Source organism: Sebastes fasciatus, chromosome 15 (genome assembly GCF_043250625.1).
Source record: "Sebastes fasciatus isolate fSebFas1 chromosome 15, fSebFas1.pri, whole genome shotgun sequence".
In the NCBI taxonomy this organism is placed as follows: Eukaryota; Metazoa; Chordata; class Actinopteri; order Perciformes; family Sebastidae; genus Sebastes; species Sebastes fasciatus.
Window position 1 is genome coordinate 26527280 of NC_133809.1, and position 15684 is coordinate 26542963.

General features: G+C 41.1%; 1 protein-coding gene across 1 annotated transcript in view; it reads right to left on the minus strand.

Annotated features, from left to right (window-relative positions):
• The window catches only part of LOC141783822 (leucine-rich repeat and fibronectin type-III domain-containing protein 2), a 179484-nt gene that overhangs the window by 61983 nt on the left and 101817 nt on the right, over positions 1 to 15684 (minus strand). The window contains exon 3 of the mRNA XM_074661352.1: positions 12369 to 12488. The gene's annotated coding sequence lies outside the window, so the exon portion shown is untranslated. The remainder of the gene's footprint in view (positions 1 to 12368; positions 12489 to 15684) is intronic.

Consider the following 15684-nt stretch of genomic DNA (forward strand, 5'->3'; position numbering starts at 1 on the left):
TAAATAAACATGTTTTTGATCTACTTGATGATCGGCGTTGAGATAATAAATTGCATCAAGTCTCAGCTACAAATTAATCTAAATATTGGTGTATTTAGGGTAGTAAATTATTTTGTTCACACAACATAGCTATTCTTTAATCTGTCTTTACTTTTCATACTGCAACCTAGAATAGGTGAGTATTACGGGAAAGCATTCTTGGCACATTTATTTCAGAAACGTCAACTTACGATTTAAGTTAATTTTCCAAAATGTGGTGTTGTGGCGTGTACAATATAATTCAGAAAGGGAAATATTTCAATTATTTATACATTTCAGTAATTTAGGAAAAAAACATTTATTTGGTTAAAATGGCCCTTAAAATCCTAACAGTGTTTATTTTTAGAATCTATTTATGATTGACATTGTGGATAATATATTTTTTTAAGTCTTTTTTTCCCATCAGGGGGCTTATTTTCCTCTTCCTGCACTTTACTTTCCATTCTTTAATGGCATTTGTTTGGTTTTAACTCCTGCAAATACATAGAAAACACAACAAAAATAGTGTCTTTTGTATTCATTCAGCTATTTTCTGCCAATTGTTACACATAATTGCCCACTGCACGCTATTACTCACTGTGTTTTGTAGGGGATACATGCTGGGAAAATTACAAAATGAGGAACATTCAAAAAAATAACCAGCATGAATGTTAAAAAAATGTCTTAATTTCGTAATGTGGTGTTTCAGAGAGAACACAGCTGTGATCTACTGCCATGACTGTAATTGCCTCCAAAGGGTGTGGCACTGACTTACTTTGTCCCATTTGTCCTTTGTTTCATAGGATTTATGTCTTTCAATGTGGCCCATGTTAAGTATCTTATTGCTTATTTATGAAATCCATATGCAGTGGTTCACAAGTTTTCTGCAAAATATCTCCAACTTCACTGAAACAGGAAATGCACCGTTGAATTCATCAGTCACTGTGGCTTCAAATGAAAGCAAATGAAGCACAGAGTGGATATTCATTGAGGCTGGGGCATGTTAGACAGCCTTTGTTCTTTCAACAACAGGCTCATTCTGTGCACGCAAAGCCAAACATATTATTCCAGTAGTTAAATCACTTCATTGGCTCCCACTGTGCCGTACAAAACCATCTTCAAAATTCTACTCTGTGTCTGTGAATTGAATGTGGGTTCCTGTTTGTCTCTGGGTGAGCACACATTCATTGCAATGTAAAGCATGTGGGGTTTACTTGGCATTAAATATGCTATCTAAATCACATTGCCTTGCTTTAGTTTCACTATATGCGGGCTGTTAAACATGCTGGTTTCACTGCCAACTATTGGTGGATGTCCTTTTCTTCTCTTTCAAGGGCTGTCAAATAAATCTGACTGGGAAACATGTCAGTGGAGAAGCAAGTTGGGACGGGTGGTTGCACAAATATAGAAAGGCACCGGTGCATAGGATTACGTTATATTGCTATGTTTTGAGTTATAATACAACTCCTTCCATACCTATCATTACAAATAAAGGAGTTTTACGGATTTAAAGTGTGGAGATTTGTCAGCAACTAGAAATATAATACTTTTGGGTCATGCTATCCTCACTGTCAAAACACTGATTGGGCATAACTATAACACATATTTTCTTTAATACAAAATCATAATTCAAGATGTGACAGGACAGAAACAAAAGGTGCGGCTAACCACTGTTTCCATTGATCCACTGTTGCATCAACCCAGTCTCATGGGAAGGCGTAATAGCGCAACGTTCCAAGGACATTCCGCATGTCATGACAATGCATTTTAGCCTTTTCGCATGTCATTGTACGCCTCTTTTCACATTTTTACGTCACACAACAAAACTACTGTAATGGCCACCATTAGGTTTGGGCAACAAAAGCATTTAGTTAGGTTTAGGAAAAACGTCATGTTTGTGCTGGAAGCTCCAGTCAGTACCTTTGAACAAATATAATAATAGAAAAAAATACTTTTTAAAACTGTCACTATATTCTGACAGTAGTGCGTGAGACAGATAATCCGTGAAACAATCAGTTCCTCTGTGTCCTCCTGTGCTCATAATGAAATTTGCAAGATTTCACAGATCAAAGGAAAACAATCAATCAGAGTCGAGGAGTCGGAGCATGATTTTTTTCACTGATTATCTGTCACATGCACTATTGTCAGGATATATTGTCCGTTTTATGAAATATTAAATCATATTTGCTCAAAAAAGGAGAAAAATGCTACCAACTTTAGCTTTAAGCCCAACCATGATGTTTTTCCTAAACCTAACTAAGTGGTTTTGTTGCCTGAACCTAACTGCGGACATTTCTGTAGCTTTTATTTGCTTGACGTAAAAATGATACGGGAAAAGAAGCATACAAATTTGACAAGGGAAAAGGCTAAAATGCATTCTCATGACACATAGATGGTCCTTGTAATGTTGTGTATAACTATAAATAAATAACTTATAAATAAATATATATATGAATATTTTTTTATCATATTTGCTCAAAGTGTGTAAACTTAGTAAAATATGTACGGAAAGAACGTAACATAAGTACGGAAAACATGTCACAAACGTCACTAACGTAACCTCAAAAATAACTTCACAACACTTCGGGACACGGACACCGGCCACCTGGTTGAAAGTCCTGTGTTTGTTGGACCCATCCACCTCCCATCTCGCCCACCATAAGCAGTCTCTCTCGCTTTTTATTCTACGTCACTAGCTCTGAGTGTAGCATATTTACGCGGATACATTTACATTGCAGTCAGTACACAACATGGCATACAAATGACATGCCAAAAGCAAGAACAGCGCTCTTATTGCACACAAAATGTAGAACATTGAGTCATTTTTGGAATGAAAACATTTAAACTAAACAATAATGTGTACAACAGCCTTATTTTTAGCTTAGAAACCATACAATCATTTATAAATGTATCCAGTTAGCCCACATACAGGAACATGGTATATTTAAATAAAAATATAAAGATAAACTTAAGCAGAAAATGCAGTTACAAGGTTTCCACACAACAAAGATACGCTTCATTTTATGCAGCGTATGAAAGAAAAAAGCTGTTGAGTAATATTCAGCTGTTATCACTGAGGCCACCCCTGGTTCTTTACTTTAAAACCTTGTCAGACACATTTAACTCCTCTCTCTGATACAGTATTACACGCCCATTTCCCTCCCTGTCTAAGATTAAAAAGAATCCTTGCTACAAGTCACTTATAAAAAGGACACCCCATCATTCACAGCATATTTCTGATAGAGAGCCAAACCATGCTCAACTTTATGATTCAGTCTCACAGTGGATGATTTGCATCCTTCAAAACCCATCTCCCCGCCGCCTGTCACTGGAGCTTTAGCACCGCTTGTCAGAGGAAGTTCTATGACTGGATGGAAGCGCTGCCCTCCGACGACACAGCTTCTCAATTGGTCTCAGTTGTTTCCAAGATGATTCAGAAAGGCTTTTAATAAGGAAATCCAAAGAGCTCACGGGCTGCACGGGTAACTTCAAAGCAAGGTTAATATGGATCCTCTGAGCATTTTCCGCGCTGCCACAAACTTTACACAAGCTGAAGAGCGGACAGAATTATTCTGTCAAGAAAAACTCACTTTTTCAGGCTATAAAATGTATATTTATTTTTCTTGCTCTTAGAACCTCGGGGCAAGTTTGGTAAAAGAATACTGCAGTAAGAAAACAAAAACAAAGAATGACTACACAATAAATACAGAGATGGATGCTGCCCCGAGGCTTAACCTGTTGTGTCAAACACCACACGCATACATGATATCATAACTATCCCTGCAACTCGTTTTGATCCTGAAAAGCTTATAACCCATTAACCTGAGTTCAAAAGGAAAGCACTTAAGCCCGAGGCTGCGGTCGAAAGGTACCCAACCACTTTTCCTCGACCTCGATGGAAAACGTCATGAGGTCAAGGAAAGATGTGAAGGAGAATTCATAAGGACAACCGTGGTGTTCAGAGAATCCGACTGCACTTATAGGCTCTCCGTAATGATGCTGCGATGGTAGCAGGTGTTTGTGACGCAGGTCTGCCATGGTGAAACTACAATGTTCCCAAGATGGACTTCAAAAGGTGCATGTTCACCCTGTGCGGTGTTAAATAGCTCTTTCAGTGACAGGCTGCTTCACCCACGGTGTGTAAGAGAGAAACCGCAGGTCCCTCTGCTGCTGGAACACTTTACATCAATATATAATAAAGTATTATCTTATGTAACGTAGACAACCGGAGAAAAATATTCCCTCATTTCCAAGGTTGGAATTGAAATGAAAAATAAATGTATGTGATAAATATTGAGTTAATTGTTCGAGTTATGGAGAAGGGTAGGACCATGTGCTGTACTTCTTCCTACTCCTTATTGTACATGTTTATTGTTGATTATTTCTTTATTGACTGTTTGCTAAATGTTCTAGTTGTTATTCTTGTTTTGTTATTTTACTGAGGTATTTGTTATATGCAGGGCTGGCTCTAGCCCTTTTTGTGCCCTAGGCAAAATTCGGAATTGGAGCCCCAGAACCCCTAACCCTAGCCCCGTAAACCGCAACACACATCAGCCATCATAATGATTTTAAGACTAAAAATTAAGATTTTTTATTTTCATAAATAACTGTATTTATTATAATATAAATAAACAATTGGTCCCTGATTTTGTTGGCTTAAAAATGTTTAGTCACTACAATTTACACTTTTATTAACAAATAAATGCGGCCGAGGAGATGAAAAAGTGTAAGAAAGAGAGTTACAGGGATGAAAAGTGTATTTCTTTCTTTCTTTCTTTCTTTATTAATTCCTTTGTTACCTCAATGCAGTAAATGAGGAAAGGAACCAACAAGCATTTATTATTATTATTATTATTATTAGAAATATTTATTTTAGAGGGCGACCTGCACCCCCCAGAAGGTTGCGCCCTAGGTGACCGTTACTTGTTTGAAATAAATAATAAAATAAAAATTAAAGTGAAACGAAATGGTTGTCACTGTCCAGTCATATTTATCAACATGAATCCCAATTAATATATGACTGTATGAAAATAATATGTAATATAAGCATATCCTATGTTTTCATGAACGGCAGAATGGTGCGTCGCTTTAAAGGGACTGTTTGTAACTTTTTAAGCGTATAAATGTAGCGGGTCGCCACACATGTGCGTTCGCATATGCGCGCTCGCGTGTGGCCGGAACCTCGTCTCCGCTGCCTGCTTACCTTCACTCAGACAGAGCGCGCATTCTCAGGGTACTCGCTCCACCTCTACTAGACGTGAACGCGCGCTCACTCCACACTGCAGAAGAGTTAGTTTAGCTCTGAGAATATCTTGTGAATGTACAGGGGACGTTTGTGCAGAAATAAATGCTGCAGCTCCTCCAGACCATCAGAGGTTTTCCTTGTCTTGTGAAGTGACGGGGCTCCTCCACGTGTTACGTTGTCGTCTCGTTACCGACCGGGTGCCGGTGTCTCCCTGCGGCTGCCGGCTGCGGTCGGGAGGCGATAACGTAACTCGTTGAGTAGCGCCGCTGCCTGAGCCTGCGCTGAAGCAGGAAAAGCCAACACTAGGATCAGCATTGATTCATGGAGAGACCTTTGTCTGGTCAGCTAACATTACTGCCAAGCAGCTGAAAAATAGAGTGATATTGTGCTTTTAGCTGACGTGTGTCGCCTCACTGTTTTGAGCGATGCTCGTCCATGTCTATTTAGAGCGAGCAAGCGCGATCTCGACGCTGACTTTCGTTGATTTCAAGGCCACAGGTGTCGCTGTTAACAAGCATTTCTGAAAGTTACAAATAGTCCCTTTAAATGTTGCGGCCGCAAGGAATTGTGTGACGGCATTATCTCCTTTCCTTTGGTAAAGGATGGTCCAGTGTATCCTATGCGAAAGGAGATAAGAAAGGAAGCATTGAAGTACCTTTCCTTAGCATTTAGAGGATTCAAACAGCTCTCATCATAGTTGCTACTTGGATACTTCCGGTTTGATTTCATACCATTAGGAACCTTCCTAAGAGAAAAGGACTTTTTGACCACAGCCCTATAGAATAGGTGAACAGCTTTACTTAAGAAAAAAAAATTCTAGAGGTCCATGTGAACGTCTAGCAGCCTGAGTGCAATCTATGCAATTTCCCCTCCGTCACCAAGACGGAGCGAGAACAGCTGCCTTTCAACGCACTATCTGGTCCCGCAGCTGACAGAGACATCAAAATCCTGACACACATACTATTGCACATGGCAAATTCATGACATGTGCACATGCTGCCAGAGATGAAAGCCATGAGTCTGGTGGTACAAGGCATGTGGGAATAGATGTACAGTAACGAGAGCCGTGAGGCCTGGCTTAATGAGGGGGGATTAGTGAACCATGATAGGGGCTCTGGTGCGCAGCTGGAAGAGGCGGCGGCGAGGCTGGGTAGTGGCGAGGGGCTGGATGGATGAGGGAGTTTGTCAGGTAGAGGACGGGCTCACCTCAGCTCCCAGGAACCTCTTCCGTGAGATGGAGGGAGCGCCGACCGATAGATGAAGCCAGATTGTAAAAGCTGACAACTACAATCAATAGATTGCGCTGCGAAATTAACTCGCTATCATCTTTTTTTGATATCCCGCCGAGATGGCACAGAGGAGGAAGGCAATTCCCAGGTTTGACAAACGTGTCACGTCTTCTCAGCACCGCAAATGTTCATCATTAATTTTTCAGCACAAACATTAAGTGACCTTCGAGCGCTTTATGAATCTATTTCTAGTTAATTGCTTAATTTTCCAATAATATGCTATCAAGAGGCCCTTTACTGCTTTGCTATTCCCATCATAGCAGATGGGACAGATGGGTACAGATATTTTTGGGAGCCAGACTTCAGTATTAAGGACCAATAACTGTGACATATTTGTCTTGTTTATTAGGTTTTGTTCACCGCTTTGACTGCCATCTCTGTATTGCTCTCATGTTGCGAATTCTCCAACATCCAGTGGCGAGATTTATCTTTCAGTACTGACTAACTGAATCAAATTTGAGGCTGCATTTCTACTAATGATCTGTACCATGTGAACACCAGAGAGTGGCACGGCGAAGGTCATCCAAGCATCCTCCAGAAATAGCCGGTGCTAGAGGCTTGGTGACGTACTGACTACTCACAGGGCTAGTTGGCGAACTGCAGAAGCTGGCGAGGTAACCGCTAACATGCTAGCAAGCTGGAAACATGCTCGCACTAGTCAGTCACAGTCATATTCAGGCTAGTTCTCCAAGATAGCTGCAGTTTGCTAAGCTTGTCGCTAACTCAGTCGCTAACAGGACAACACGTTCACTCAATGTATTTAAAGTGATCTAACTTTTATGAACAGTGAAACTTAATGAAACAATGGTGAATTCTAAAAGGTAGTGTAACAGTAACCCAAGAGAGGAGTCATAAAGTCCATAAACTGACTCTGTAGTGTCATGTACGTGGAACTCACACTGGTCTGTCTTGGTCTTGACTCTGTCTCGACCTCCCATGGTCTTGGTCTTGACTTGGTCTCAACCCCTCAAAGTCTTGATCTTGTCTCGGCCTCGATACACTCTGGTCTTGGTCTTGACTCTGTCTCGCCCTGCCATGGTCATGGTCTTGACTCTGTCTAGCCCTGCTTTGGTCTCGGTCTTAACTTGGTCTAAATCCCTCAAAGTCTTGGTCTTGTCTCGGTCTCGCTTTGCTTTGGTCTCTGTCTTGATTTGGTCTCAACCCCTCAAAGTCTTTGATCTTGTCTTTGTCTCGGTACACTCTGGTCTTAGTCTTGATTCTGTCTCACCCTGCCATTGTCTTAGTCTTGACTCGGTCTCGCCCTTCTTCGGTCTCGGTCTTGACTTGGTCTCAACCCCTCAAAGTCTTGGTCTTGACTTGGTCTCACCCTCCCATGGTCTTGGTCTTGACTTGGTCTCAACCCCTCAAAGTCTTGGTCTTGACTTGGTCTCAACCCCTCAAAGTCTTGGTCTTGACTTAATCTCGCCCTCCCATGGTCTTCGTCTGGACTTGGTCACAACCCCTCAATGTCTTTTCTCAGTCTCGATACACTCTTGTCTTGGTGTTGGTCTCGGTTTAGGTGGGCTTGACTACAGCACTGTAAGCCATCATACTGGTCAAACCATGCTAAGAATGTCTAAAGCAGAAAAATCGCTGTGTATTGACATGAGCAAGGGTGCAACATTCAATTGTAAAAGGATGATTGTGTTTCTTTTTGTATGAATTGCATGGTCTCACTACTATAGACTCCTGCCACAGCACTTTCTAAAAACCTCTTTTATGGATCAGTTTGAACTCCAACAGCGAAGGGCTGAATAAAAGTGGAAGGGAAGCTTCCTCCATTTTGGACTCTATGCGTCCATCTATTCCTCAAAGGTTAGCACTGTCAAGACAGTTTGAAGTTGAACTCAACACAAAAGATTACTTCGCCCCCAAAAGCAAATCCAGATGTCGACAATTCCATTGAAACAAATTGATTCTGATTGCTCTGATTATTGATTTGGCTGCCTCAAAGCAGCACTTTAGTGATGAGAAGCATTTTCATAAGGTTAGGGGCCTTGTTAGAGACAGGCAAGGTCAAAATTGATGCAGCCAAGGGATAAAATGTCTTGACTTTAAGTCCCTAATATGGGCCTGGCTCCGAAAAAAACCCTTGATAAAACTGCATAGTGTAGCCTACACCATCTTTTTTGGAATGGGTAGGAGAGAGACTGGAAATGTGGCTTTACTTGGCAGACATATTTGGATCAACTTTCTGTCTCTCCTCTCTCCCAGCCAATGCTGGTCTCTTATCTATATTCAGTGGATGCAATTAAGTAAGCTTAGTCTAGGTTCACAATAGACCATATGACATGCACATGACTTGCTATAATTAGACTCCTGGAAAGAGCTTTTATATAAGACAATGAGCTTTACACATGACATTCCACTTGTCAGCAGGCCATCTCATATAGTTTGCAGACAGTTATCCATCCAAAAGACTGCGGTTTTACTGCAGTGTTTTATCGTTACCTTATGTCTCATGGTGATGCTGATTGCGGAGATGTTGTTGACGGAGGAGGTCTCTGCCTACACTAGTTTCTTTGCCCTAGATTTCATAAAATGTTACTTTTAGTCTAACTGCCGTTGCCTTTTTACAGTATGTGTGCCTGCCATTCTGGCAAGCAATTTTTAGTCTTTAGAAGAGAGTTCCATCAGTCCCATAGAGAAAAACCTCACAGGCACACCGTCAAACACGTCTGACATTTTTGGGGAAATCAACCCAATTTGCCTGGCAGATTGCGCTTTTATTTCAATCATTGTAGTGCATTTTGCCGGGGGTATGGCGCCTCCTTGCCATCACTTACCTGAACTCCTTATCTGTTTTCTTCCCCTGAAAGCAAAATTGAAACAAGCACGGATTAACTCAATGTCACGGCAGCTTTGTCCCTGGGATAATGGGCGACAATGAGCTCTGCAGTGACAGCAGTAAATGATGCCAATTTTCTCAGAGAAAGGGAGAATGATGGAATGAGAAAAGAAGAGAGGAGTTTGGGGGGGAGATAGCTTAAGACTCTAATCCAACTTAAGTAAATCAGAACGCTCTGGGTTTTGCTGAGCGTTTGTCCTGCTGAAGTGATTTATATCATCCAATCATTGTGGTGCAGCCAGCGCCGAATGCTGACTGGAGATATGTGACAGAATGGGTTTAAGAAGATTTGGTGAAGAATGTCACATTTGTGTGAAAAGAAAATTTGACATGTTTTGTCTTAAGGGGATAAAAAGTTTGGATGAAATTTTCCTTCACTGCTAAGTATGAAGTCCCTATTCATCAATACATGCCCAGTTAACCATAAGCTCCAGTGCTACACGCTAACTTTAAGCGTTCACTATAGGTTTATCCAATGTAAGACTAGCGATCTGTTGTAGGTTAGTAATGTCTCAACTAAATGTCAAAAGTGCTATCCAAAACAGCTAGTTAGTTTGATTAAACTTCACAGCAACATGAGCAAGAGAATATTCATACCCAGTAGCGATATGAAGGGGGTCATCCTCCTTGTTGGTAAAATGACCAAAATGCATCCTCCTTGTTAACCTGCCATCCTCCCTCCCCACCCCCTAATAGCAGAGAGTAACGTATTCTCATACAACAGTTAGTATATGTTGTGAAAATGTATTATTTTTTTTTTGTGCGTTTTCCAGCGTCAATTTACACTCCAGTCTTTCCAAAATAAAGTCCAGTCTTCACAGGAAGGAATTTGGTTAGATTTAGGCAACAAAACTACTTAGTTATGTTTAGGAAAAGATCAACGTGGTTAGGCTTAGGCAAAAAAACGACTTAGTTAGGCTTAGGCAACACAACTACTTGGTAAGGTTTAGGCAACAAAACTACTTGGTTAGGTTTAAGCAACAAAACTACTTGGTTAGGCTTAGGCAACAACACTACTTGGTTAGGCTTTGGCAACAACACTACTTGGTTAGGCTTAGGCAACAAAACTACTTGGTTAGGCTTAGGCAACAAAACTACTTGGTTAGGCTTTGGCAACAAAACTACTTGGTTAGGCTTTGGCAACAAAACTACTTGGTTAGGCTTAGGCAACAAAACTACTTGGTTAGGCTTAGGCAACAAAACTACTTGGTTAGCCTTAGGCAACAAAACTACTTGGTTAGGCTTTGGCAACAAAACTACTTGGTTAGGTTTAGGCAACAAAACTACTTGGTTTGGATTAGGCAACAAAACTACTTAGCTAGATTTCGGAAAATATAGTAGTTAAGTTACGCCACATGGAAAAAGTGACCAATAAATCAATGTTGACTGGTGGTTTCATAAGGGGATACAAACAGTGGTCTCCTGGGCGAACGTCCGGTGTATTATGACCCACCCATCCACCCCGTCTTCCTCCCTAAACGGTGTTTGCCGCGCTCCATACTTCCTTGCTCACAATTCCGTGGATTACATACAAATTGATTTTGTGGAATATACACGAATTACGGTGCATTTACGTTCCGTAGGTATTGCTACGGACGGTGTATGAGACCAGCCTGCAGAGAGAGTGCAGGGGCAGAGGGGTTACTAGTTGAATAGTCTGCCTGACTCATTGATCCCTTATCTGACTTTGTGCTGTGTATTAATGAAACCATGGCGCTGAAGTAGCAGACGGATTTGTAATTGCGGCTTTTTCTCGCCTTTCTGTCAGTTCTGTTTGCAGATCTCTATATTCTAGCTCTCAGTCATTAGCAACGTCCATCACGGATGATAATATACAGATACAGATACAGATACAGATACAGAGAGCTTTATTTATCCCCGAAGGGCAATTCAGTTTGGTCAATATGGTGAAAACCTTGACATTTTAATACTGGAAATGAAAAAGAAATGTATCCATTGCATGGTGTGTTTCAACACGGTATAATCTACAGCTCTCCAGGTGACCTTTTCATAGCTGTCAGTGTCCTGTTATTTTCATACATTTTATGTAAATTGCGTTTATTGCCTATAACTCCAATCCAAGCTCATGATAAACCTTTAAAGGGGACATATTATTCCTTTGTGCTTTTTTCCCCTTTCCTTTAGTGTGTTATATAGTTTTTGTGCATGTAAAAGATATGCAAAGTTACAAAGCCCAAAGTCACAACAAAGAGAGTTCCTGCTCCTGAACTGCCTGAAATGTCTTGCTTGAAGTCCCGCCTTTTCTTCTGTAACTTGGTGATGTCACCAAGTAACATATTTATAGCATCTATACCTGCTCAGCGGGTGGTTTGGCATGCCCTCAAACAAACCTATTGAAAGCAGAGCTCGAGCGTAGTCCGTAGAGTTAGGAGCTCAAATAGAGCCTTTCAGAAAGAGGGTGAAAAGACGTTCAGCAGCACAGCCGGTATGATAAAAATAAACTATTTTTTAGAACATTTAAGCATGTAAACATACATACAACCACATAAGTAACAAGGTTACTCAGAAAAATCAGGTTACAAAGTGGGACAATATGTCTGCATCACTGTACACAGTTACTTTAAAATCTACATTCTCCAACCCGGCCTTAATTTGAATAGCATAGGCATATTGCATGTTGGAGGGCTGACAGTACAGTGAGAGAAACCCGGTTATTTAGACTTAAAGAGGTTACTTTGTGTCAGTTTTAGTCTGACTTTGAATTTTTCTATACCAAGAACGTACATGTAATCATTTTTCATTACCCAGCATCGCTATCAGTGTTCATTTTCCCTGTCTGAAGTCTTTGTCAAGCACATACTTGTAGGAAGTCCATTAGAAATCCAGTTACTTGTATACAGCACATGCCCAAGAAATTGTCAAGAGAAATCTATGTGGGGTTTCTCATAAACATGACATTTACGAAAACCAGTTGAAGTGAAAGCTGACTTTGTGTACTCACAGTAACAGGAACAGTCGATTGGTCAGGTCAGGTATCCAAACACATAATGATTCATGTCAAGAAGGTGGGGTCTGATTGGTACAACACCTCTTCTTGATAGTTGTCACATTTGATCTCTCAGATCACCTATAGAAGGAAGAGGCACAGTAGGACAAGTTAGTGAAAGGACGTCATGGGTGATGGTTCATATCACAATAACCTGCAAGCTGCAATGTTATATGAACATAAAAAAACATAGGAAATAAGAATAAGAAGTAGTTTATTAATCCGGGGAACTTTTCAGTAGCATTTCTATGAGGAATGATTTTAAGTGTTAAAGATTTTCTGCAAAACAAACTGTGGGCCTTTGCAATTTCAAGGCATTATATAGAGAAATTCATGACATTTAAAGTAAAAAGAACTCTTTTTGATTTGGCCTGTCATGCATCTGTTACCAGGAGCATATGGCTGGCCATGACCAAAGTGGAATTAAAACATCAAACATTCTAAATGCGCTTTAGAGTGCAGGAAGGAGTAGAAAAAAAACATTTTTTGGGGCTTTTGGTTTGGTAATCATACCCTTCTGAATCTTTGATTTCAGTCTCTAGAATGAAAGGATAATAAATCAGTTTGGAGTAAATATAAAGATAAGGACACAGGCAGGCACAGATTCAAATCCATGATGTTTTTCAGGCAAGGTTTCAAAGGAAAAACTCTGACAAAAACTGTTTCTACGTTGGTTAGTTTTTTTAGGACAGAGCTGGTGTCTAATAATACAGCATTAATACATCTCCCCATTAAAATTCTGCGACCATGTCAGAGCACATGTCCTCCCAAAACCCCACTGCTGTTTCTCATCCTAATGGCTGAAGATAAAAAGCACTCAGAGAGAGAAAGGTATACACAACAAGGTTTCATAATGTTTATTTTGGTAAAAAAAACACCAAAAAAACGCTGTGTTCTGGCTCCAGGCTGCGCCGACCGAGGTGAATAAACAAAAGCAATTTTGAAGTCTCGATGCAATTAGTGCTCTCTTTACAGAACAATGCATCTTTCTAGCTAAAACAAGGCTCTTTTCAAGGTCTGCATCTGCCAGACGTCTGTCTTTGCCAAATCAGACGGTCGGGGTAGAACACCAAATGACACAGAATCCGACTGGCTTGACAGAGAAGACGCTGCAGTCTTGTGGCAATGGATGAGAGACACCAAATTAAATTGTGTCAGTGTGATACTACTGGATAATAAGCACTGTGTCACAGCGGTCTAGCATAACGAAAAAGCAGATTGCTTGATCTCTGTTGTTTGCACTTTCTCCCATTAAAAACCAGCCCGTACAATCATGGATGGGCTGCTTATTTAAAGGGTCTGTTCACCGAAATTACAAAAAAAAAAAATGCAGTAAGCAGCAAAAACAAAAGAGCAATAATCTTTGTATGCAAAGAGTTTGTCGTGTGATGTATTTAAAAAAAAAAAATGTAAGGTATGGATTAGGTGTTTATGTGCTCTAACATAAACTTCCATCATTAGCATGTCACCTTTGTGCCTGGGATATGGTATTCAGTGTTTTATCACAATGACCAACACATTTTCACTCTCAACTCATCAAATACCGCCGCAACACAACCACTTAGGTAGGGTTAGGAAACGGTCGTGGTTGACGGTAACTTCACTGACCAGCAACTCACGTGATTAATGACCGATCTATTTTTACGTTACTTTTAGTTTCACACGGGACACAAACACCGGTCTCCTGGTTAAAAAGTCTTGTGTTTGTCTAATACTGACACACATTATTTTGCATCCGTATGAGATTCACCGGGCTTTAAACTAACAATGTAAACCCACCCGATTCATTATTAGATGCTCAGAGCAACTGACGTAGTATAAAGAGTGAGAAAATCTGCGTAAGAAGGGAGGGGAGGCTATGCATGCACAGGACTGTCACCCAGAGGACCGCTGTTCGTGCTCATGTGAAACCAAGTGAACATTGACTTATTTTACCTTAGTTTAGTTACATAACTTCTGTACTTAAAGGGACTGTTTGTAACTTCTTACACGTATAAATCACCCGGGTCGGTGTCCCATGCGCGCTCGCATGTGGCTACGCTGTTCAGACTCAGACTCCAACACGAAGTACACGGAAGCAGCAAAACCGCAAAGTTCTATCTAGTGAAGTCCGTCTTGCAAAACAGTGTTGGCCGCGGTCGGACGACGCGGGGGAGACCGTAGCTTTGGTCTCCAGGGCCGGAGTCTCTGCTGTACTCTGCTCCTCTGTTCCTCTGCCTGCCTTCACTCACACACCGCGCTCGTTCTCGTTCTCTCGCTCCACCTCTCACGTGCATGCGCGCACACTACACACTGTAGAAGAGTTAGTTTAGCTCTGAGAATAGGACGTTTGTGCAGAAATAACTGCTGCAGCTCCTCTAGACCAACAGAGGTTTTCCGTGTCTTGTGAAGTGACGGGGCTCTGCAGCGAGAAACGTTATCGTCTCCGACCGGGTGCTGGTGTCTCCCCTGTTCATTCCGGCCGCGGTCGGGAGGCTTAGGCAGGAAAAGCCAACACTAGGATCAGCAGTGATTCATGGAGAGACCTTTGTCTGGTCAGCTAACATTACTGCCAAGCAGCTGAAATATAGAGTGATATTGTGGTTTTAGCTGACGTGTGTCGCCTCACTGTTTTGACGGATGCTCGCTCACATTCAGGTAGCGCGTGCAAACGGGCGAGCGTGAGCAACAGGCCGCTGACTTTCTTTGACTTAACGGCCGCAGGTGTTGCTGTAACAACCAATTTCTGATTCTTACAAACAGTCCCTTTAAGTAATACCAATTACTGTACATAAAAAAAACAGACTTATTTTAACCCAAACCATGATCTTTTCCTTAGCCTCACCAAGTACTTTTGTTGAGTAAGTAAACCTAAAAACTAAGTAAACCTACATTGGAAGTTTATTTTGAAAAGACACAGGGCCTAGGCATGTAATGAGCGGAGACTGTCACACTGTCCCTGACGCGTCCAAAACGGATGCTAGAGGGGTACCTAGAGCGTCACAGTTTGAGTACATATTTGACAAGTTGGGAGTGAGAATGTGTTGGTAAGAATGAAAAAAAAAAAAAAACCTTCATGGGTACAAACTGTCCCAAAATCAGGCTTTTCAGATCTATAAACGAGAATAAACCGAACAGGTTGAAAAGACAACAAGACGTCAAACCATTCCTGTTGTTATGTCATGTGATTTCTGCCTCTGTGACAAGCTGCAGAATATCCTCCCAAAATCCCATTGACAAGCTCTCTCTCTCTGCAATGCGGGGCGTTACTAAGCCACGGAGATTTCCTGACTTCCAT